The sequence below is a fragment of the Hirundo rustica genome, chromosome 5 (assembly GCF_015227805.2).
Source record: "Hirundo rustica isolate bHirRus1 chromosome 5, bHirRus1.pri.v3, whole genome shotgun sequence".
Classification (NCBI taxonomy): domain Eukaryota; kingdom Metazoa; phylum Chordata; class Aves; order Passeriformes; family Hirundinidae; genus Hirundo; species Hirundo rustica.
The window spans coordinates 17,542,969-17,565,683 of NC_053454.1; the positions used below are offsets into that span (position 1 = coordinate 17,542,969).

At 38.8% G+C, this 22,715-nt stretch overlaps 1 protein-coding gene and 1 long non-coding RNA gene across 2 annotated transcripts in view; both read right to left on the reverse strand.

The window, feature by feature from the left end:
* The window catches only part of PPARGC1A (PPARG coactivator 1 alpha), a 371,480-nt gene that overhangs the window by 262,038 nt on the left and 86,727 nt on the right, over positions 1-22,715 (reverse strand). The gene's annotated exons all lie outside the window — the stretch shown is intronic.
* On the reverse strand, positions 16,826-17,688 carry LOC120753572 (uncharacterized). The gene is made up of 3 exons (XR_005701158.1): positions 17,587-17,688; positions 17,284-17,317; positions 16,826-16,983 (listed from the first exon to the last, which is right to left on the reverse strand). It is a non-coding gene; the product is annotated as an uncharacterized LOC120753572 (long non-coding RNA).

Here is a 22,715-nt window from a genome sequence, read left to right on the forward strand (position 1 = left end):
CTTTTTTCATGCTGTAGCATACAGTCTGTGTTATCATGAACTCTAAAAACAAAAAATGAAACTCATAATTGTTTACAAGGTATAACATGTAGATTCCTTCCTTTTCCTGAAATTCTTCATGAATGTGAACAGAAGTAGAGGGATACAGTTGAAAACAGGGTTTCGTAGGAAAAGCGTATCTTCAGATGAGAAATACTGACCAGCTAGAGAAGATTGCAACCAACATTTTCAGCATGGAAATGAATGGGACGCTATCAATGCTCAGAAGCTGCGAAATCCTGGCAGCTAATTATGTGCTTCAGTGTGGCTACATCAGCTTATTTCAGTCACCCACCATCTTTACCTGAGAGACCTTCCAAACACACTGTGTATGGCCCTATGCTCATTTGCTATATGCATTTTTTAGTATTCCTGGTGAAAACATGGGGAAGATTCAAATGCTCTGTATTGTAATAATAAACACTACTTGCCTGTCAATTTTCCACAAAAAACATAATACTATTAATTATCCTGCTTTTCTCTCTCACCTCCTTTGTTCTGGAGTGAGCCTCAAAATGACATTCTTGACTTCTGTTCACCTTTTGACCACTGGCTGAATCACATTTACACTGCTTAAAAACTCATGTTCATCTGCACACACTCTGCCTATCAGATGGGTATGCTTTTCATTATAACACCCTAACAATCACTTTAAATCACCAAAACAGTAACTTCACTTTTCCTACCCTAAATACAGATTTCATACAGCCATAACACGTTGGGCTAGCATTTGACTTCAGCCCAGCATTCAGCAAGGAATTCACCTGCTGCCATTTTTTTTGTTAAGCAATCTGGCAGTGGGTGCCTGGAGTTGCTTTTCTTTATCTGCATGACACGATGGCATAGACAGAAATTACTGGATTAGGAAATATTTCATTCCTGAAATGAAGTTAGAGGGTCAGTGTCTAAAATGAGTCATTACAGATCTCTGCTAGGAGATTAAATATTATCAACCAACTGAAAACCATTGATATAAAATATGCAATTATTCGGCAGCATGTGATTACAGTATATTCTTCACATCACTTATTTCCACTCTGTAAGTGTTCCCAACCTTTTTGCAAACTAAAAACTAGCAGAAGAGGTACCTAAACCAGAAATATGCTATAAGAAGCAAACTCACAGTGGGATTACACTGGGGATTTTCCATCTAGAGGTTTCTGGTGTTGAAAAGGGGGAGCCATGCTAGGATCTTATTTAAAACTCTATGATTAAAGGAAACAGAAAAAAAAAAGGTTAGTAATCAAGATCTCAGTTCTCCTTCAAAACAAAACAGAAAGGAAGTTTCTCTATATAAAAAATCAAAATTAACACACATTACCAGGAGGCAAAAATACTAAATGACATGTGACAAGCCTTGTTATAACCCTATTTTGACATCATAATTTCAATTAAATAGTCCTAATAACTCTAAAAAGCATCTTAAAATGTAATAAGGGGCACTGTTTAATGTCAAGGAGATAAGAATCCTGATGGCAATGATATACAGTCTGACTGCCTCTTAAGGTACACTGGCTGTGGACAGGCACTACGATATCATTGCAATCTTCAAAGCTGGAATGGCTTACTCTGTTACGTAGTTAATAATATTTGACAGACATGCAAAGAAAGATGTAAGATCAGCAGGTTTCATGTCATGTCTCAGGCACTTCACTCATACCTCTGAACAGATTTATTATTTACTTGCCTGTTAATAAAACTAGCAGCTCCACCAGTCAGTACTTTTTTCCCTAAGCTTTTGAACTCCACTGAGATTTGGAGGCAATTAACATTCACCAGTAACAGAGCAATCAACACAGGGATATCTAATGGGACTGGACAGAATCCAAAAACAGGTATTAGGATAATAGTGAGCCACTGACATAAGGTTATGATGTTAATTTTGGAGGGGAGAGCAGTGAGTTTTCTATAGCAGTGTCTGTGATTGCTGTCACATTAACATAACATTCTTTTCTATATGGCTGTCTTCTGAATCTGAAATGTGTTTAAAAATGAAAGCAGCTGACAACACTGAGAATTAACTCTCTATTGCCTATTGTGAAAAAGCTTGCTCAACTAAATTACTTACACAATGGTTTCCAGACACTTTTTTCAATGACCAAATAAAAATAATAATTTTTAAAATGCCAAGAACTACCAGGGGCTGCGCATGGTTCATTTATGACTGGTACATTCTGAGAGACATCTAGTTAATTCAAGCATCTTTAGCTTAAAAAGCCAGGGATATTTCTGGAAACAGCATTCATTCAAGGTATGGCTGTTACCTAATCAGCTCTCCAACTAAGCAGGTTTAAGTTGCAGGTTGGATCCCATAAAAGGCTTGAGTACCTACAGGTAGGCTTTACAAGGCATACATTTCTAGAAAGTTGGTCTCAAAAGGGAACCTGAAATACAAGGGTAGATACATTGACCACAAGGGCATACAGGAGCCAAACTCAAAACAGCACTGGAGCGTGAGTAATCTCAGAAGACTCATATCAAACATGTGGCCATGTAACCAAAGAGGAAGACTTACTGCTGAGTATACTCAAAGCCTTATCCCCTTCCAAAAATTCCCTCAAACAAGGCACCAGGTGGCTACCTCCTTCCACAGCCCAGAACCTTCTCCTGAGCATAGGCACCTATTCCCATCCTCTGAATGCAATAGCAGCAGCAGCTCCACCCAGGACCATCTAGCAGAGGAGATGTTGTCAGTAGCTGTGTTACGCCATAAACTGATGGTAATGGCAACAAAAAGGTGGGACACCTGGATCCAAATCTTTTCCCAGACTGAGAGCCCAGATTCAAGCATATGTCTGCCCAGTGACAGCATCACTGCCAGCAGGCCACAGGTGACACTGCTGATGGATGAGTACTTTCCTTAAGCAGCTGTGTCACCGGGGAGCTAGGCACCCAGGATTTGGAGTGTCAGGAACCACAATATAAAGGACAGTAATTTTGTAGCACCATGATTAGACTAAGGGGCATTTCAGATGGGTGCTGTTAGGATCAAGTGGCCTTGAAAAGGAGTGACTGCAGACCTACGTGTCGAGATTCATTCTGACTGCATATATTTCGCACAAGTTAAAGGACAAAGCAAGAGGCCAAAACCAGAAGTACTAAACAGAATTGTTATTTTTCACAGATTATCAGGTCTGAGAAAAAGGCACTGTGCAAATGTAGCCTCTTCTACAAACATATGGCATTTGCTATCAGCACCATATGTAGCTTCTGTACTTAGCGAAAGAGCATCCATTCTCGTAACATCTACGCTGTATTTATTAAGTTACGCTTTGCCTTCCATAAACATCCACTGTTTTTGCAATGTTATGTTCTCTAGACAAAAGCCACTAGCATTTGCCAAGTAAAAGCCAATAAAAGAATGGAAAGGAACTCAGTGTTTGGCTTATAGGGTTCATTTCCCTTCATCCTCCATCCAAATGTGGACATCGGGGTGGGACACATCAGACATTTTACTCAGCCAACAAACCAAGAACAGCATATATAAACTAACTAAACTGACAAAAATATTTAGCTTCTCGCCATGAAAGCCTGGCACAATAGCATATAAAACATATGGATTATATAGCTTTACTCTCCTAGTCTGAAGAGTCATTTAAAAATTAAAGATGTCTACATGACATTAGACACACTTCCAGTTGAAGTTGTCCATATTTTTTCAAAGGCTGAATGTTCAGTCCCTTCACTGAAGGACCAGATTTCTAATGCTGAATGATAATGGGAATTAAGACTACTTCTGGTTTGGGGAGTTGTGCTTCTATGGTGGCCTAAGCTCCACTGAAGACATCAGCCACATGACTTTCCTGCCTGCTTGAGCCTTGCAGAGATTTCATTCCCGTTCCCATAATGGGTGAATGCCACTGCTTCTTCTCCAGCCCAGCCACCCCAGCTCAAGCTGGACAAGAGGTAAGGCTTTTGCTGAAGCTCAAGAAACTGCCAGTGAAAAGGGTTCTTTATGTGGAGCCATTTGCTCTTAATACCCAACCTTAGGGGCAATTTTCAGAGATTTCCTCAGTCTCGCAGCAATCCCCAGCTTCTTTCTTGGGAAACTGGGGGTAGCCTGATGTAAAAACACCGGAATAATTTAGGCACACGAAGCTGAAATTGTGCTGGGGACTCTCACATACTTGAGGACAGCCTTCAGGTCCCACAGCATCCTGTATCCCACTGGTCACACCTCTTATGACAATTTTCACCACCTTGTCCATATCTTATGTTCTTTACTAAATTAATCCCTTCTTGACTGAGATTTGAGCAAGATAATTTGCTCAGATTCCCTATCTCTTTACTGACCTGCATATAATCCAAAACTGGTGGTTAGTATTTCATTCTTCTGTGTTCCTCCTTTCTCCAAAAGGGCATTTCTATACTTGGAATTGGTTTTGAATAGCTCTGTCTGCAGCCTCTCTTATGCACAAAACAGAGCATTTAAATATAAATTATTCAAGAAGTGTCCAGAAAATACTGACTATTGGCAGCCTTGGGGAAAAAAAGTCATTTTAAATATACTCTGTCTTAATACCCCCTCCACTGACATCTGCTGCTGGTCTGAGACACGGTACTAGGTTTTGGAGACCTTTGATTTGCAGTATTGGCCATTATGGGCTTACATTAATTTCAACCACCAGCTTGCCCAATACTGTGTTTTGAGCAGGGGCTCAGGCTGCTTCCACAACTCTGGAGGGGAGAATATGCAATTTTTGCTTTCTTCACATAGTAAAAGGTAAAATAACTACTCACTACCTATTTCTCTACTGCAACAGTTAAATATTTTTCTACAACAGCCACAGGACTAGAAGATTAAAGAGCTAAATGCAGTCATCCGATTCTTCAGCATAGTCCTGCCACACGTCTCAATCACTGGCTTCCCCCAAAGCCACAGTGGTAGAGATTAAAGTGCTTCTGGTCCATGGTAATCCAATCAGAGCTAGAAGGCCTTTAATCTCTGCCATTCTGTAGAAAAACATTTTGGCAAAATGCCTTCCTTACAGTATTCTGAATTCCACCTGGGTTGCATTCTCACTTTAACAGGGATTGGGCTCTGTAGGATTATCACCTCTACCCAGAAGGGCAACAATTCCTGCATTTTCCCTTGGATAAAAAAAGAATACACCCAGCCACGTATCTTCCTACACGGACAGTAAACAGTTCCCAAGTTGTATACTAGGAAGCAATGAAAATTCTCTGGACAAAGGAAGATTGAGAGAATATACTTTCTAACATAAACTGGGGATAAACAGTGTTTTATTGTTCACAGTCCCAAATGATTCAATGCTTAGGTCAATTGTCCCCTCCTGATATAAGGAAGGATACCACTATAACACAGCTGTGTTGAGTGAGCCCATTTTTTAAAAATGAGGTGACAACCAATTGAAATTCTGGAGCAAAACCAAGTCTCTCCAGCCCAGGGAATTTGCATTATGCCCACAGGCTAACACAAGACTGCTCAAATTCTGCCCTGTCATATAGATAGGATATGGCATGATCTTCCTTGAAATGTTAGATTTATGTACATCTGTTTGTGTCAACCACATTACTTATAAGCAGTAGAGGAAATCTTAGCCAGAAAGGCTGACAACGTCATCCTAAAAAAACCCGCCTGTTTAAAAATAAAAAAGTTTTTTTTTTGTTTTTTTGGTTTTTTTTTTTTGTTGTTGTTGTTGTTGTTGTTGTTGTTGTTGTTGTTTGTTTGTTTTTTTGGTGGAAAGCACTGATGAGATAAAGGATTTTCACTACAACTTTAATACTCACATATTATCACTACCTTCACATATCACTCCCTTGGACTTATGCCTGTTCAGTGAGTAGGAAGGGATCATCATGCCTACTTCACACTAAAGAAAGAGAGGTATAGAATTAGACGATTGTTTTCATTAAAGAGCAGTGGGGGAAATATGGGGAGGGAATTTGTAGGGAGCAAGAAAAAAAAACACAAAAAAAAAAAAGTAAAAGAGAGATGAAGCAATACTATTCTGAAGTCAATGTATAAATTTTTAGCTGTACAACTCCCACTTGCATTAAAGGGATTTTTACAGCTAAAACCTCATGCATCAAGTTGACAATACAGCCATAAAGATGTGAAATCTGAAGGGGGGTTTTGTTATGGTTTGGGATTTATTAAATTTGTTTATTTGGAAAATAGGTTTTTAAATTTTTACAACAAAAAGTGAAAGATTATAGTGAAAAAAGTGAAAGATGAAAGACACAACAAGATGATTCCATTAAGCCCACGCAGTTGGGATTTGAACACCTAAAAGGATTTTTTCCACCTGGCAACTAAGTATGTGTCCCACCTGCTCTCTAACAAAGAGCTATTTGCAGCATTTGTGCTAAATCTGTGGGGTTAATCAAGGGTTAAAAAGCCTTCATTGTCACAAACTAACCCCTTCACAAGGAACCTTGATTGAAGGGAGCCTGAGAGAAAGATAATCTAAGATGCCTTTCCCTTTTCCATCAACGCTTTCCAGTGAGGGTGCAACAGCTGGAAATTTCCTATGCAGTCAACAGTCTTTACACAAGCTGTGCATCTTCCTCACATCAACTGTCTAAATTTGAGAAGGTAAATTTATGTCCCCCAAGCCCAGCCCTGGTGGCAGGCAAGGCCTACAAAGACAGGGAGACAATGCTGTTGTGGCTATGGGCAAGTGGGGCTATGGGTGGGCAATAAAATCTGAACTGGGATGCTCGGTGTGGCTCCAGAAGAATGTGGCAGCTGGGAAGCTTGTTCCCACCTTCCATCTGGCTGACAGTTGGTTCCCTGAACGTTTTGTCAAACTGCTGGCTACTGACAGAGTGACACCATTGCAGCAGTAATTACTGAGTAAGACTGAGGAGAACTGGGTGTCATGTTCAACTACAGCACTGATGCTTCACAAGGTGCAGAGGTTCCTCTGCACTGTGCATGGGAACAAGGGCACCAGGACCTTTTTTTCTCAGCAGAAGTAGAAGAGGATATCTAGCTCAACACATTTATTAGGAGCACTGCTACGCCACAGCGTTAATATCAGCAACAGGTTGCAAGAAAAAAAAACCAAAAATTAGCTTTGTACTCTCTGAGAAAGTGGGGCCAGACAAAAGTTTCTAGAAAGGTTTTAAAACTTTGGCAGGTTGTAATAATTTTCTGCTTTTGAGTCACCAAGTTTTGTTAAGTACCAAAAAGGCAGAAATATTGGTCAGCATTATGCTGTTAAGATCATGTTAATAACTGACATACCATCTGCATTCAACAGCTGCCTGTTTCTTGATTATCACTGCCATTAACCATCCCAAGAAGTGCATCAATGAACACATTTTTCCAATAGGACTCAAGTGACAGGCAGAGTTTTCCTCACATCTAAGATCAGCAGACTTAAAAGTGAACAGGCCATGTCTCAATCCCACTCAAACTGATGAAGTTATACCAGTTTTGAACAACAGAGTATCTTGCCTTAAGTAGACGACAGTGTAAGCTTGTTTTCAAAGCATGTAAGTCGTACTGTACCAATGACCCTGTTGTCATCCAATGCCTTGATACAAGTCTTTCACTATGGCATAGAAAGCCACCAATCACTGAACCAATATTGCTTGCCAAACTTGAGGCAATAATTTGCTCTAATCAATAATTTTCATGTAACGTTAATTGGCACTCTCTTTGCTACTTTTATCTCTACAACTTACATTATGCAATTTAGCCTATCAATTTACTTAAAAATGAATGATAACATTTACTATCATGATGAAGAGCTTATTGACAATGAGGATTTTTTACCCAAGTCAATAAAATACAGATTACTGTTTAAAAATTAAAAGTCCAAAGGAACTGCTTAAGAAGCCAAAACTGTAATAGAAACTTATCAAAGCTAAATTAGCAATAAATAAGACAGTATGAAAACTGTCAGAGCAACTTAGCATCCCCATTCTATTTGTGCTTCATTTTATTAGCTAATCAAAGTGTCATATTATTTCTACTGGCATCTATTTACTGCCATGTAATTTTGATAAGGGCACCATCTGTATTTATAAAAGCATTATCTTAATAGCTGTCTAGCAATCTACAAACATAGGTGATATTTAACTTTTCTAAGGGGATCAATTTTAAACCAGGCTAAAGGACTGATATAAGTCAATACGCTCTGCTAACACATCAAGGGTCCTATCTGGATCTCCCGCTGCCATGTGCTATTATAGCAGCTTTACACTCACACCAAGGAGGTGAATTTGTTTGACACGCTGTGCACTCTTCTTTGCTTTATTAAGATGTACAGCCATGAATTTTGTTTAGCAGGGCTTAGAGCTGCCCAGATTTTAAATCCTGGCAAAAAAAAGGAATTGTCACAGAGAACTATTTTGCCACAAAGGAAGTTTGTTTAAGTGATAGTGCTAATTTAAATTCTCTATGAATAAGGGGTTTTCCCCCTCTTTAAGGATTCCATGGATAATTTAGGGATTTTTTTTTTTTATCTGTTAATATGTTTTTTGTTCCCACCTTTTGCATTTCACTGGGCCTATCAGTGGAACGAGGGGCCCCAGGTCAAGTCTCTCCCATCCCAGAAAATGGCTACAACCCCTCAGATTGCCTACTTTCTCCTGGCTCCCAACTCTCACATTTGGCAGCAGAACAGCCCAGCTCCACAAAGGAAGGAGTTAAGTAACTTATAACTAGACCCTGCACCTAGGCTCATTCCCAGGGGACAGGAGATACTGCTCTGATTCCCTCCTTCCAGATGAGGACCCAAACTCCAGCTTCTAGTCAAATTTTCACACAACAGTACTAATATAGCTTTAAAGATGCAATGCATAGTACTTTGTGCTTTGGGTGGTCTCAGAGGAATGTAAGAGTCATGTTGGGGATCGCTGTACACAGCTCTGGTACCCTCTTCACCCTGACTCTTTCTGCCATCACACAACTCCCTGGCAGCTCAGCTCTGCACAGCAACAGCTGATGCCAGCTGCAGGGCCATGGCTCCTTCAGCATTTTTCTGCTAAGGCACTGCCAGCCTTACAGCTATAAATGCTCTCTGAACACCTCTTTTAAAAGAATTTGAGCTATGGGCAGCAGAACTTAAACATCTCATTTTTAAGCAGTCACTAAAGGGACTTTCTGAAACACTAAAGCAGAACAAGGCACCTAAACTCTGAAACCTCACACAAGAGTTAGCTATAGAAGACTCTGGATTATTGCTCGTTAGTTCTATCTCTAACCTATTGGTCAATGGGATGGTGAAATAGGAATTCCTACAGGATTAAATCCTGTTGGATCTCAAACACACTGGCTAAAAACATGGTTAGGGGGAAAAGAGGAGAAAAATGCAGTCCATGCACTACATGACAAGTACACATCAAATATTCTTCGACTGATTTTAGTACATTAATTTCTAATACATTTCAGTGTTACTTGCCATCTCCTAGCTGACATAATAATTATACATAACTGAATAACTATAAAATTGCTGCCTTATATTGCAAATTAGTAATTATAGTAGTAAACATTGACAACATGCCATATATAAAAGTGATTTGTATATTGAAATTAATTAGAAATAATTGCAATATGTGATAATTAAAATTATGCAAACATTAGCTTAGGTTGATTTTTTTTTTCTCCTTTTAGAGGTTGATATCAGTATCCAAAAAATTTTACATGTGTAACTCAAAGGGGCTTTTTTCTAAATGCAGGGGGGAATGAAGAAATTAAACATGTCCTGATTGAGCCCAAATGGGGATTTGAGGCAGTAAACATGCATACGGCTATCCATGCGGGGCTATGAAGAGAAAACCTTCAAGAATATCTTTCCAAACAAAGAGGAATCCTTTTCTTGTCCAATCTGCAGAAGGTGTAATAAACCTTACAGCTTAGAAACTTGTAACCAGAATCAGTCATCGCAATTAGTAGCGACAGCATCCTCAAAGACATCTTCTTGCCACAGTGGCCTCTTAGGACTTTTGTGCAGAAAACTACTTAAAAGCACCTGTGGAGTATCCACCTCAGGATGCAGCTGGCTTCTTGTGGACCTGTCTCATCCTTTTCCTGTAGGAAGCACTGATGCATATCTACCTCAGACCCTCTCTTTACTACAGTGGTTCTGTACCTCTTTTCCTCCTGTTCTGTGGTATATGTGTCCCTTGTTAAGTAAGAAAAGACCTCTTTCTCTCCGTTGATCATCACAACATTTACAAACACAGGGTTAACTTCAGAGACAGGGCTTTGAAAACTCTTACCTCAGATTTCAGTTTAGGAATATGTTTGGTAAATAGTAGCAACTGCAAACTGGAAAGGAACACATGGGCCAAAGTTAAATTAATACCTAGCACAACCTTCAAATGATAATGGTAATGTCCAGTACTGATAGGTACTGAAGATCTGCAATACCTATCACCCACACTGGGAGATTTAAGGAGTGTTTACATTCAAGCTTTGTCAGAATTAAAACAGGAGGAACTTCTGTCCTAGCAAAAATTTCCAGCTACTTTCAACTCTTTCCTTCATATTTTTGTATCTTGTATCTTTGTTCTCCTCTCCTCTAATGCTCATCTCCCTCCTAGCTTCATCTCTGCGGTGCTGTAGAATCCCTAATGGAGAGGAGGGGTTTGAGACATGAAAGTTGCTGTAGTGTGCAGGCAAGGAACAAATTAGGTTGCTAAAATTATGTGATAACTCTACATTTATCTGCTGAAGAACATCTTCAATATTAGTGTAAGACTGGAGAACTAATCAGAAAACAGTCCAGATGCATTATCAGCAACCAAGCAGCGAGAGGAGACAGCCCCTTTATGAAATTGGGGGTTTTTTGATAAAGGGAGTTTCTTAGTGCTGTAAATCTAACTCACATGAGTGATCATATAGCCACGGTTACAACGTTCATTATTAACTAAGTAAAGAGTATGCACCAAATCAATTAAAAACAATCTTTAAAAGAAAGTACGTAATTTAATTGTACCCAGGTACAGCTCTACTCTAATTTATCTTCTGGTCACTTGCAAGGGATTTTACTTAGATGTTTAATCTAACATTCATTGCAAAGGGTAATTCTCATGAAATTGCTACGGCATCTCCTGTATCACTTAATGCAAATGCTTCAGTGCCTCAGCAATGGAGAGGAGCTTTTTCAATAAAGACACACATCACAGTGCAGCATGAAGAGCTCTCTTTGTTCAAGTTGTTTTAAAAGCAGCAAAATGTTTCACAGTAATGAGACATTCAGACTCTAACACCAGCTACATTTAGATGACAAATCACATTCCAAATAGTGGATGTACATCACATGTCCATCATGCATTTAGGAGTATGGGCTCCAGACACGTTTTGCATATAAAAGCATGCCCAGACTCACGAACTTGCACAGAAACACTAGACACTATCAACTGATGGGCAGCATTAAAATATGCTTCTGACATTAAAAAATCAAGCAAACAAAAAACCCAAAACAGCAGCACCACCAAACAAATGCAAAACACTTATTCATGACTCCTGAATCCAGATTTAAGACACTTAAATAAGCAGCCCAGTCATAAAGGGTCATGTAGCTGTCAGCACCCATTAACCACACTATTTGTTTATATGTATAGAGTGAATTTCAGCAGGTACCAAAGCAAAGGCAGACCACATGTACCATATGCAAGCAGGAGCTAAGCTTTTTCAACTATCTATAAAAATCATGGTGGTCAGCCAATGGAATGGGAATTTCTTCCTGGGGAAGGAAGATTGACCCCAGAAGGGAAGATGAGAGCTGCAGGAAAAGGCCTTCACAGACTGTGATACCTGTAGGAGCCCAACCACAGGACATCCACATTTCTGGGCAGTGGGCAGATGAAATGTGAAGGACTTGTATAGTAAATGTCAAGCCAAAGCATGCTGTCATTCCTTCTTCAAAAATCCTTAAGGCCTTTCACATTAGAATAACTTCCAATTTAGACTGGTTTTGTCATTTGGCACCACAAAGCCAGTTTGGGAATGCAGTGAGCTGGGACTGATAGCTCCCAAGGCTATGGGAAGTACACACACAGCTACAGTTGAGGACGAAAGACATGAAGCTCCATGACCAACTCCTTTTCCTGGGGAAGACCACAATATTTTGCAGGAAACAAAGATCTGGCTTTTATAATCTGCTGTTCAAACATACGTAGGGAAGACGTTTTCTGAATAACATCCCACTTGATATGGACTTCTTTTTGGGCTGTTTAGCAGGGGTTGAGAGGAGGCAAGAGAGAATCAGCACAAACACAACCTTCAGCCCTGAGTACTGATTTGCCATCAACATATTACCAAAACCCTGATGAAATAGCACCTCAGTGACAGCAGCAGAGGGGGTTTCAAGGCAATCTTGCTGATACCTGCACATACATTTTCTCCATCTGCCAATTTTCTCTGGAGAAGGAGATAGTCTGTTCCCTTACTCCAGTACTCCTCGTTATTAGAATAAAAGAGGTTGGGTTTTGTTTGGTTTGATTTTAATTAAGACCCCTACCAATAATGCTGTCTATCATCTCAGAAAATGGTTCAGGAGGACATCTACTTCCTTTCACAGTTATTTTTCACCTTTACGCTTTCGCTGAATGTAGAAAATATCACAGTGGGTACGGATTCCCATATTTAAAGAATACCAATGTAAGCAGCTACAAATCTTTTTACTTAGAAGCTCTCTCTTCTGGTTACCATTACAATCCATCTGCCTAATAAACGTATTTATAAATGTGCATGTTTTCACACCTCTCTTACCAATATGGTGTCACTGTGCTTGCTAATCATGATACGATTATTCAAGACCAGCAATGTAAGCCTGTGCTTTTTTCCTTGATACAGAGAGCTGTTAGCCAGCATGGGGGTTTTTATCTAAAAATGCTCTTAAATTTTTTCACTCTCCTGACATAAGTGAAATTGTTATGTTATGGGGAAGATTAAAATACGTTACTCTGTTTGTAAAGAATAAACGCCATACACAAACTCAAAATATAAATATTGCCTTACTAGGGAAAAAGACATTTATGGTCATGTTTGCATAGTCCAAACACCAACTCATCAGTAATCTGAAATCATTACCACCCTATAGTTTGTACAATGGAGTAAGTAAAAACATTAATTTAAATATCTTTCCACACAGAAAAACTCTACTGACATCAGCATATTACCAAAACCAATTTTCTTACATCAACTCACATCTTCCCCTAATTCTGTAGCATAGCTCTTGGGAGTTGCTACAAGGTCTGTGTAAACTGAAAATCTAAATAACATTATGACGGCTGTTACAGAACTAATTTATAATCTAATACCCTAGCTGAATTTAATATCCTACTTATTTATTCAAGTAAAATATCTGGAAAAGATATGTCACATCATAATGCAGTTTTTATGAAAATGGAAAAAATAAAGAGGAACTTTAAGTACGCATAATAACAATCAGTTGGGACAGGTACAAGCAAGAACTGTTGCCTGCCCATCATATGAACAAAACCTACAGTGCCTTAGTAATTGGACTGTTTGTTTCAGAATTCAATTATTACCAAATCTATGCACATCTATTTTACATTAGATGTGCAAGCTGAAAATGCTTCTTGTATTAATGCTATTAGTTCCACAGTACAGCAGCACGTAACTGCTAAACTGCTGCCTCCTCATCAGCCACCTTTAACAGCTTCCTTTTTTAAATGAATTGAAGAATTGAGCTTTTTAGCAGTATTTCTAAACATGCTATTTTATTATAAACATAGTCATACATGCATCGTAACTTTCAACTTAATGAAAATAGATTGCGTCAGTGAATATAAAATTTACCTCTCAATTTGCCTTTTCTACTACCTTCCAAGTGAACACCTCTCTCAAATATAGTTTTGTAAAAATATTTAGGAGCATAGCAGGAGAGAAAACAAATAGGCTAAAATCATTCACAAAACACTTTGCTATTGAAATGTCATTGCTGGATAAGCCCTGTTTGCTATTCTGGCAGAAAGATTATAAAAACTTAGTAGATCTGAATAGCATATTTATATGGCAGAGCTGGATGCCCAGGAAAAGGACAGCATCCATTCTTAGTCAACTTACTACCCACTGTGCAGGCCTGCATAAATCATATTACAGCAAATTCATAACCTTGTTGCTTAACTTGAGCTGTGCTGCAGTCCAGGCTTTCAGTCTCCACCTGGCATTTAGCAGACCAGAGACAGTCACTGACCATCATGCTCTGATGATTGCCAGGGGGCATCAGTAGCACACACCACAAGAACAAATATGTATATCTAGAAGAAACTATGTATTTCTTGATTTAACCTTCCTGAGTACTTAAATTCCTTCATTTAGATACACAATTCATCCTAGGTGAAAAGTTGTACTGAGACTACTATGAAAATGTAATTACCTTAGTCACACAATTTGTTTCTGTGTGCTTAGGTACACCCAATCACAGAGTAGGTGAAATTCACCTATTTGGAAATTCAGGACACAAAGACAGAAACTGGTCAACTCTGCTACCCTTGATGGTGTCACTGTGTCGGAGGGCACAGGATATGCCTGGTTGAGTTTAACAATCACACCTCTCTTGCAGCAGTATTTACTCAGTAAAAACTCTCAAAAGAAGATGAAAGGCTGCTGTCCAAGACAAGCCACAGAGTGACAATTAGATAATTCTTTTTCACTTTTCTCCAAAAACCTGCAGTTCCTTATCAGAAACACACACTCCACAGAACTACTGATTAGAGATGCTACATCCTACTCCCTATGAATATGTTCCTAAGGTTTCTCTTAAAAACTAGCTTATCGTTATCTTCCTTCAGAAGTCAAAGGCTTGTCAAGTACTTGCCCTCCTACGATGTTGCCTCACATCCTACACCAGCCCCTAAAGGCCACAGGATTGGCAGGCTTGGGCTGCTGCCTCCTTGAAGCCACACACTAGTCAGCCCCAATGGCAGTAGGAGCTCTCCTCTGCTGCTCCTGTGCTCACACACCCTGCAGCAGGTTTTGTTTTAGCTAAGAAAAGAAACAGGAGGCCGAAGAGCCTGGTCTCCAGGATCACAGCAATCACACAATGGAGGCATGGGCAAGGGTGCAAAGAAGTGCAACAGCCACCAGCACTACTCTTCTCTAATTCATTACCCCAGAAGACTGTTCCCTGAGAAGGGTTGGACTCTGACAGCCTCATCCTCTTCCTACATCTTCTGTACTGCTTCAGACACAGCAAGGCAAGAAAGAAAATCTGTCTAAATACAGCCAGGAAAGAGGCAGAGCACTGACAAGGACAGGCTTTGCACTCCCATCTCTCAGTGAGCTGAGGCTGCAGCAGGAGTCGTAAGTGGACTACCCAATAACGCTTCTAGGTATCTTGATATTTTATGTGCTTTACTTAGTTTAAAAAGACTTATTTGAGGGGAAAAAAAAACCTGTAATACGAGATTTACTTCCCTTATACTTATTAAAAATAAACATTATGCGTGGACTCCATTTGAGTCCAATTAGCCATAACAGACTTGATGTAAAATCTTCTTCCATCAGCTTTATAAAAATAATGCTCAAGTTATTAAGTTACTTGACATTCCAGAGAAGTGCCAAACACATCTGGGAATATGGGGGTAAAAGTGGAGGGTAAGGAGAACCTTTTCATGTTTGCGTTTCTTTACCATATTTCTGCTCTTTGCATTTCTGAAGTCTACCGTGGAAGAAGCAGTCCCCAGAACACATTAAATAATTATATGGGGAATCCCCGTAAGCTGTCCTTAGGCAACTTTAACTTCTTTTTTTCACCAGGGGTACAGCACAAGAGGGAGTCATAAAATGGAAGATCCTCAGCTCTTGGTCCTTCAGGCAAGCAATAAACTTCACCTGGCCGTGCACAGCATGAAGGCTCCTCTTCTTTCTTTCAACAAAAGGCTAAAACCTGTCTGCATTTTTCTTCACTGGTCCTTCACTAGGGGAAATTATTTTGGACAGCAGCATGGCCAGCTGCTCTTAATTATAAATAAGGTCTCCAGCATATGTGCACAGTACATGGGACCACTCTAACAGTCAGGGAGATAAAGGTGTACAGGCCGGCCAGCCCACCCAGAAGCAAACACTGGCCTATGAGTTGAAGGGGTGCAGCTCTGAACCCACAAAGCCAGCCCTCAATAAGTTCAGCTCCTGCACCTTCAACAACCACTCCCAAATGAAATGCTCCCATATTTATTGCTGCTGGAGGAGAATAGGGCTCAAAACCTCCACTGCCTTACCATTTCCTTGCCAAATTTTTCTCATTTGAAGACATTCATTAACTGCCAGATTTATTGGGGGGGGGGGGGGGGGGGGGTGTGCATTCTTTTAAGTAAAAACAAACAGGCAAATAGGGCCAAGGATCAAATGCATCCCATGAAGTTCTACACTACAGCCTGAGGCCACTTTCTTCTATTCTCTCTCAAGTCTTTCAAATATTTAAAGATTCAGAAAGGCAGGAAGCTCAGGAGAACATCTTGCCCAACAAACCAATCACAGCATTATTTCAGTGGAGAAATATCTCGTAATAAGAGAGTCCAGGCTTTTAATCAATGGGTGCCTCAAGCACTAATATTCATGGTTCAGACTCCAGTCAGTCAGACTGATTTACACTAAGCAATGCTGAGGGCCAAGGAACTCTCACCAAAGGGAAGAGATTGGATCAAAATCCTACCATATCTTTAGATTTTTAGATGTGGACTTACAAAAGAATTTAGTCAACGAGTTTGAGTTTACAGCTTAAATCACATATTGCTATTTTACTGGCTTTATGAATGTTTTCACTCCTTTTATTTTTCTTTTCTCCAAAAGGCTGATACATTTAAAAGAGGAAGATTCTGATGCTGTTCACTGTACTCTGGTATACCTGCATCCAAGTTCCAAATATTAGCAGGTATGCTTGTTATCCTTTTAATATCTTGGGGGGTTTTTTCATCCTTTAGCCTTTGACGAAGAGATGAATGAAGACTTGAGTCATGCTCCTTTTTGTTAGCAAAATGGCACCACAAAAATCCCTACAGTCAAAAAAGAAGCATTCATTTAGTTGAGGAACAAAATACTGCAGCAAAGAAAAGAGTATAAGACAGAGGAAGAAAGAGCCAAAGGAAAAGGGCATTGAACAAAGGATGCATGGAAAAAGGATGCAATATTCTTAATTTAAAATAAGCACCCACATTTAAATGGCAAGCAGAAAGCACTGGCTACTGCAGCTGAGGTTGTAGCTTGGTAAGCAGTATGCTCACTCCGTTAATTCAGCAAGCACCAATCTAAGCCATCTGCTTCTTGTGTCTGTGGTAAAGGGAGCCAAAACATACCTGATTTCTCACACCTGCTCCAAATGGAATACACCTACAAAGAAAATAAAGCATTCTTCGTCGGTGGACACAAACCTCTGGAGAGTGTGTTTCTGCGCTTGTGTCTTGGGTGGGGGAGAAGAGTTCATCCCCTTGCATTGCATAACGTGCCAGAAAAATGTATGACATCTTCTAATAACTACAGGGCAGATTTTTCAAGTCAGGCATGTGCAATTGGGCTAGCCTAACTTAGGCATGCAAATAGCAGATGTGCATGCACAGATATCTGACCTGCACACACACACACACACAGATAATTCGTACTTCACAGCTCTGACAGTACTGGGGCACAGGTTTATCTTCAAAAGTTGACTCTCACTTGTGGAATTTTGCATCCTGATAGCAAGGAAAATGCGTTCATTTCTGTTATTCAGCTATTATTCAGGTATTCAGATGGAATTCAAAGCAGTCACCTAGAGCAAAAATGACCCAATGTTTCAGAATAAGTAGGGGCAATGTATGGTAAGGAAAAGACTTAATCTCTACTCATTATATTAGCAGCACTGCTGTTTATATAACATTGTACCTAAAAAACAAGCTCACAAATTATTATTTTTAGTATTTGAGAATTAGATCATGACAGAGGGCAATTTAAGTGATACATTCAGTGTTTTATGAACATGCAGTGACAAGTAAGATTGCTGTACACAGGCAAATATGAAAAGTGAAATGAAAGCCAGGAAATAACAGAACTGAGAAGCACAGTTGTACAAGGGGTAGATATGGATCTTACATCTTTTCTCCTGTGATGGTTTGGCTGCCATTGTCTGATCTCACCAGAAACTGAGGAAAGCAAATAATGAAGGAAAAAAAAAAAAAAAAAAAAAAAAAAAAAAAAAAAAAAAAAAAAGTATCCTCAAAGCTGCTGAGAAAGGAGTAACAGATTTAGGCTCTGACCTGACAAAGTCATGGAGCCAATGTCCTTTTGAAAATCCTAATATAGAAATCTAAAGATGTGACCTGATTTCAAAAAGTACTGAGCACTCAAAAGATCCCATTGACTTCAATATAAGTAACTGCAAGAGCACAGCACATCCTTTCAATTGTTAGAAATTCATGGAAACATGTTTGTCGCCTACAAGATCAATGGGATGGGTAGGTGCTAAGTATCTCACAAGATCACGCTTATCTGGCTAGGAAATAAACCAATCGCTACATGATATACCCTTTGTTTCTCAAATGTAGGTTCAAAACAAAACCAAAATCACAAGTTGTGCTCATTGAATGGTACTGACTTGTGAAGTTTCAATAGTGTTTAATATATGAGTAATCAATACAGTTACACACATAAAATGCATCTCAAACTCTTAACAGTAAATTTAATTCACGCACTTGTATAGTTTGAATGTTTTTCAAGATTTTCATTAATACTGTAGGCTGTTCTGAATGTCAAGACTGTACAGCTCAGGTCAAGAGTTTTGGAACAGATAAATGAATGAGCAAATCCAATTTGATTTAAAAAAATGAACTATTTTTTTCCCTAAAGGAGAACAAAAGTGGGCTCCTCTCAGAATGACAAATATTTTCTATAAGGATCCAAGTTCACTTTTACTCTTTTTTGGAATCTGTATATTTATATCATTTAAAACAAATATGCTGGTATATTCATATTAACCAATGGTTGTTGTTCTTAAGGAGAAGAAATCCATTGTCAAAGCACTAACAATATATTGTTATACCAAAGTGCAAGTCAGCTTTGAATGCTTAAATGGCATGATACCATCTGACCACTATGGAATCAGCTTTTTGAATTAAGCTGACACCAGAGTGTTACTGAACTGCCCTGTTCTATAAAACTTTTTTCATTTCATACCACTGATTTGCTACAGAAAAGGACTCCTGCTTCTGTCTTAACTCAGCCTTCTGGTGTTGAGCTTCAAATAAAATTTTATAATAAACATATTGCTTATTTTAAATGCTGCAAATACTTCATTGAAAAAAAGGTTAAAAGCATTATACTATAATCTGGAACACTGTTCTTCATAGTTATGCATTCAACAGTGTAATACTGTATACTGCAACATGTACAGAAACACTAACTCATACACAGTAGTCAAAATTGAAAGGTAATCCCAAAAGTTGTTCTGTGCAATCAAACCTCAATATATCCATCAAACCTCAATATATCTCAGCTTTATTTTTTTTTTTTCCCCTAATATGGGTTCTGAAAGCAGAATATGTTTCTGGGTTTGACTTATTTTTACACTGGGGGGATAAAGCAGTAACTTCTGCTTTAAAAACACCCCTCTTTACCTATGCCTTAACAAACTGTACAATTAAGAGGATCATAAGAGATAGGTTTACAACAGAAGTTCCTGAAAATTAGAGATTTTACATCAGCCAGTGATCCTTCTTTCACCACCAGACCAGTTACATCAGTTTCCTGCAAGCTATTCTTACTGGCTATACACCTGTGGACCTACCTGAAGAGGGCGTAAGTAACCAAAAATAGGACCAAAGAGAACAGGCAGTATCTGACCACCCCACTGGAGCCTGACCCCCACTGCAGGTCTGCCTTTCGGATCCATACACTTTAGAGAAAAACAAGGGATGCAGCAAGGGATGAAATGAGAGAGTCAATGGAAACTGTTGGTCAGGTGCTACCTATAGAGGACCAAGGCAGACTGGGAGCAGAGACAATATGCTGCTGATAGAAATGTAGTTCAGCTGCCTGTCAACAGGCTTTTTCTTTTCCTCTGCCTGTCTCCCTAGATAAAAAGAGCAGTTACTGTATCACAAATAACACTCTCCTACTGCAGTTAATCTTAAGATGGAAGTGCTGCATCCCATTCACCAGCACACAGGAGCCAGAGAAAACAAACGGGTGAATCTGAAGCACCTCAATACTGACCCTTACCAGATTAATTTCTAATAGTCATACAAATTCAATTTTATTCAGTGAGAAAATACTATAGGGCTGCTAGAGATTATTTTAAAACCACCTGGTAGCAACGTTACTGAGTGTCCATTTTGCATTAATCTCAAACAACCACAGCTAGAATTGTTGTTTCAGCCAGGAATACTGGACAGGCAACACTTGCACCTGTTACACGTGGATGTAAAGGCAGGTGTGGAGCTTCCCAGTGGCCATCGCCACTCATCCTGCATTACCAGGCTCCACTCCAGCCACAAAAACCAACATTGTCACTTTAAGATTACTGCCCACTCTACTAGTTTCAAAAAAAAAATTCAGCTCTAAAACCCTCTTATTTATTCTTTCAAATGGGAATTTTTATAAATTTTATTGCCCCTCCCTTATTTTTGGTCAGTTCCTAGATCCTTTCATAGACAAATATTTTAACCTTAAGGTAATTCTTACTGGAAAGAGCATTTACCATTCTTTTGCCATCTGTTCTAATTTACTAACACATAGGATATATTATTCAATGCTGTATTTGCTGGCACAATAATCTCCATAATTTGTAAGAATTTGAGAGACATTTGCTCAGGAGACTGAATATTTACCCACTTCTTAATATCAGGTCTTAAATTACAGACACAACTACTGAATGTTAGTACAAAGCTTTTATTCATTCAAACAAATGCAACTTCGGTCAAATTTCACCACTAATAATGTTTAGAAATAATTTATTTGTTTTCAGAGAAACTTACCTAATTAAGTTAAAGTAGTTCCATTTGCCAGCATCAAACTGTGACACAGGTATTTATTTGAGAGCTGCCTCATGTACACTAATGAATGAAATCCCTTTCACCATTTCGTTTTGCTGTTAGGTGTTTACAAACAACAGATGCATTTGTAGCCAAATACTTGTCCTCAGCTCTTTGATACAAGCTACCCCTCACATAAAGGTTGGCAAACTGACATATCTCCTGGAAATCTAAAACTCTGCTGTTGCTTGCAGAAAAGTGATTGAAAATTGTTCCTTTTACAATCTTTTCAAAGCAGCTGGTGAATGACATGCAGCATACTCTCTCCTGTTATATGGAATCACAGAATTATGAGCATCGCAATTAGCCAGAAACATATATCCATTCTCATCTTCCATTATTCTGTAAGCAGAATAATGTCTCCAAAATTTTCATTAGCATTATCAGCTGCAGATGATAATACACTGTCAAAGTTCAAATCACATTATTCTAGTACACTTTTTCTTCTTCCTGGTATTCTTTTCTTGTTGGTATTCCTGTACTGAAAAACAACTATACTGAATTATATAGTAAAAAAAGTTACCAGAAATGTTTTGCCATTTCCACAGTTTCAGGCACCAGTGGTCTCAAACAAAAATACATGCCTTCAACCAAATCTTTGCTTTCCCAACTGAAAGCAAAGTGATTGCTGGCAATACTTACAGCTTTTGTCCTACCAAATCATGTCACTGTAACTATAGGTGAGGTTTGGCAAATGACATCACATGCTGTTATAATGAGAAGTTTTACATACCTAAACTAACTTCCCTGTACTTCAATTATCAGAGTCCCTTCTGCCATCACAACACATGCAGGCATGCAATTTAAAATTTAAAAATAGTATACCATCTTTAAAAACTAAAAATTATTAGACTCAGACACTGCCCCTGCTCTACCAAACTGTGCTGAGCCAATCAACTCTATATTGTGCCTTGTATAGTGTTAAGCTTATAGAACGTAAATTCTTAAAGAACCTGAAATACATATCAAGCCTAGATGCAGTTTTTAGCAGTTTAAAACTATTACAGAAACAGCCTCCAAATTATTTGGAATTTCAGTAGAAAATCAAGGACAATTTAGTATATGTATTTGATACAGGAATTGGTAAATAAAGTATTTCAAAAGCACATGTCTATAGGGCTATTGGGATCAAATACTTATGATTTGGTTTTTAAACCATCAGAAAGTTCACTAAAAGAAAAGACACTGAAAAAAGAATTTGAAAGCAGCAGCTTAGAATTCCATGCAATTACATTATTACCCCTAACACTTCCCCAAATTTATTTACATTTCTCCAAACAAATTCTCTAATTTTCAAAACTGTCTAGCTGGAGTACTCACAGTGATGTTCTCAATGGGCTTTTTGTTTGTTTGTTGTTTGTGTTGTGGGTTTTTTTGAAGAGTTCCATTCCTTGTTCCTCATTTCTGCTCTGAAACTCTTGCTGATCTGGATCCAACACTTGCAGAGCATCAATTTTGCTTTCCAGTCTGAGCACAGTTAAGTGAAGTCTCCCTCTAGAAACCTCTTTGTAGCTCAGCACAGCACATCAAAACTGAAGCTGGAATGCACCGCTACTTTTATGCTGCTGAGCTTTAATAAAAATTTCAGAGAACAAAAGTAATGCATGTAGAAACTTCAGGCCCTGTCAGAAGATGGCTTTCTACTTCGTTCCAAAGCAAAGCTGCACACAGTACTCACTGAAACCTCTGCAATAAAATGTATTTATATGTACAAGCACTTAATA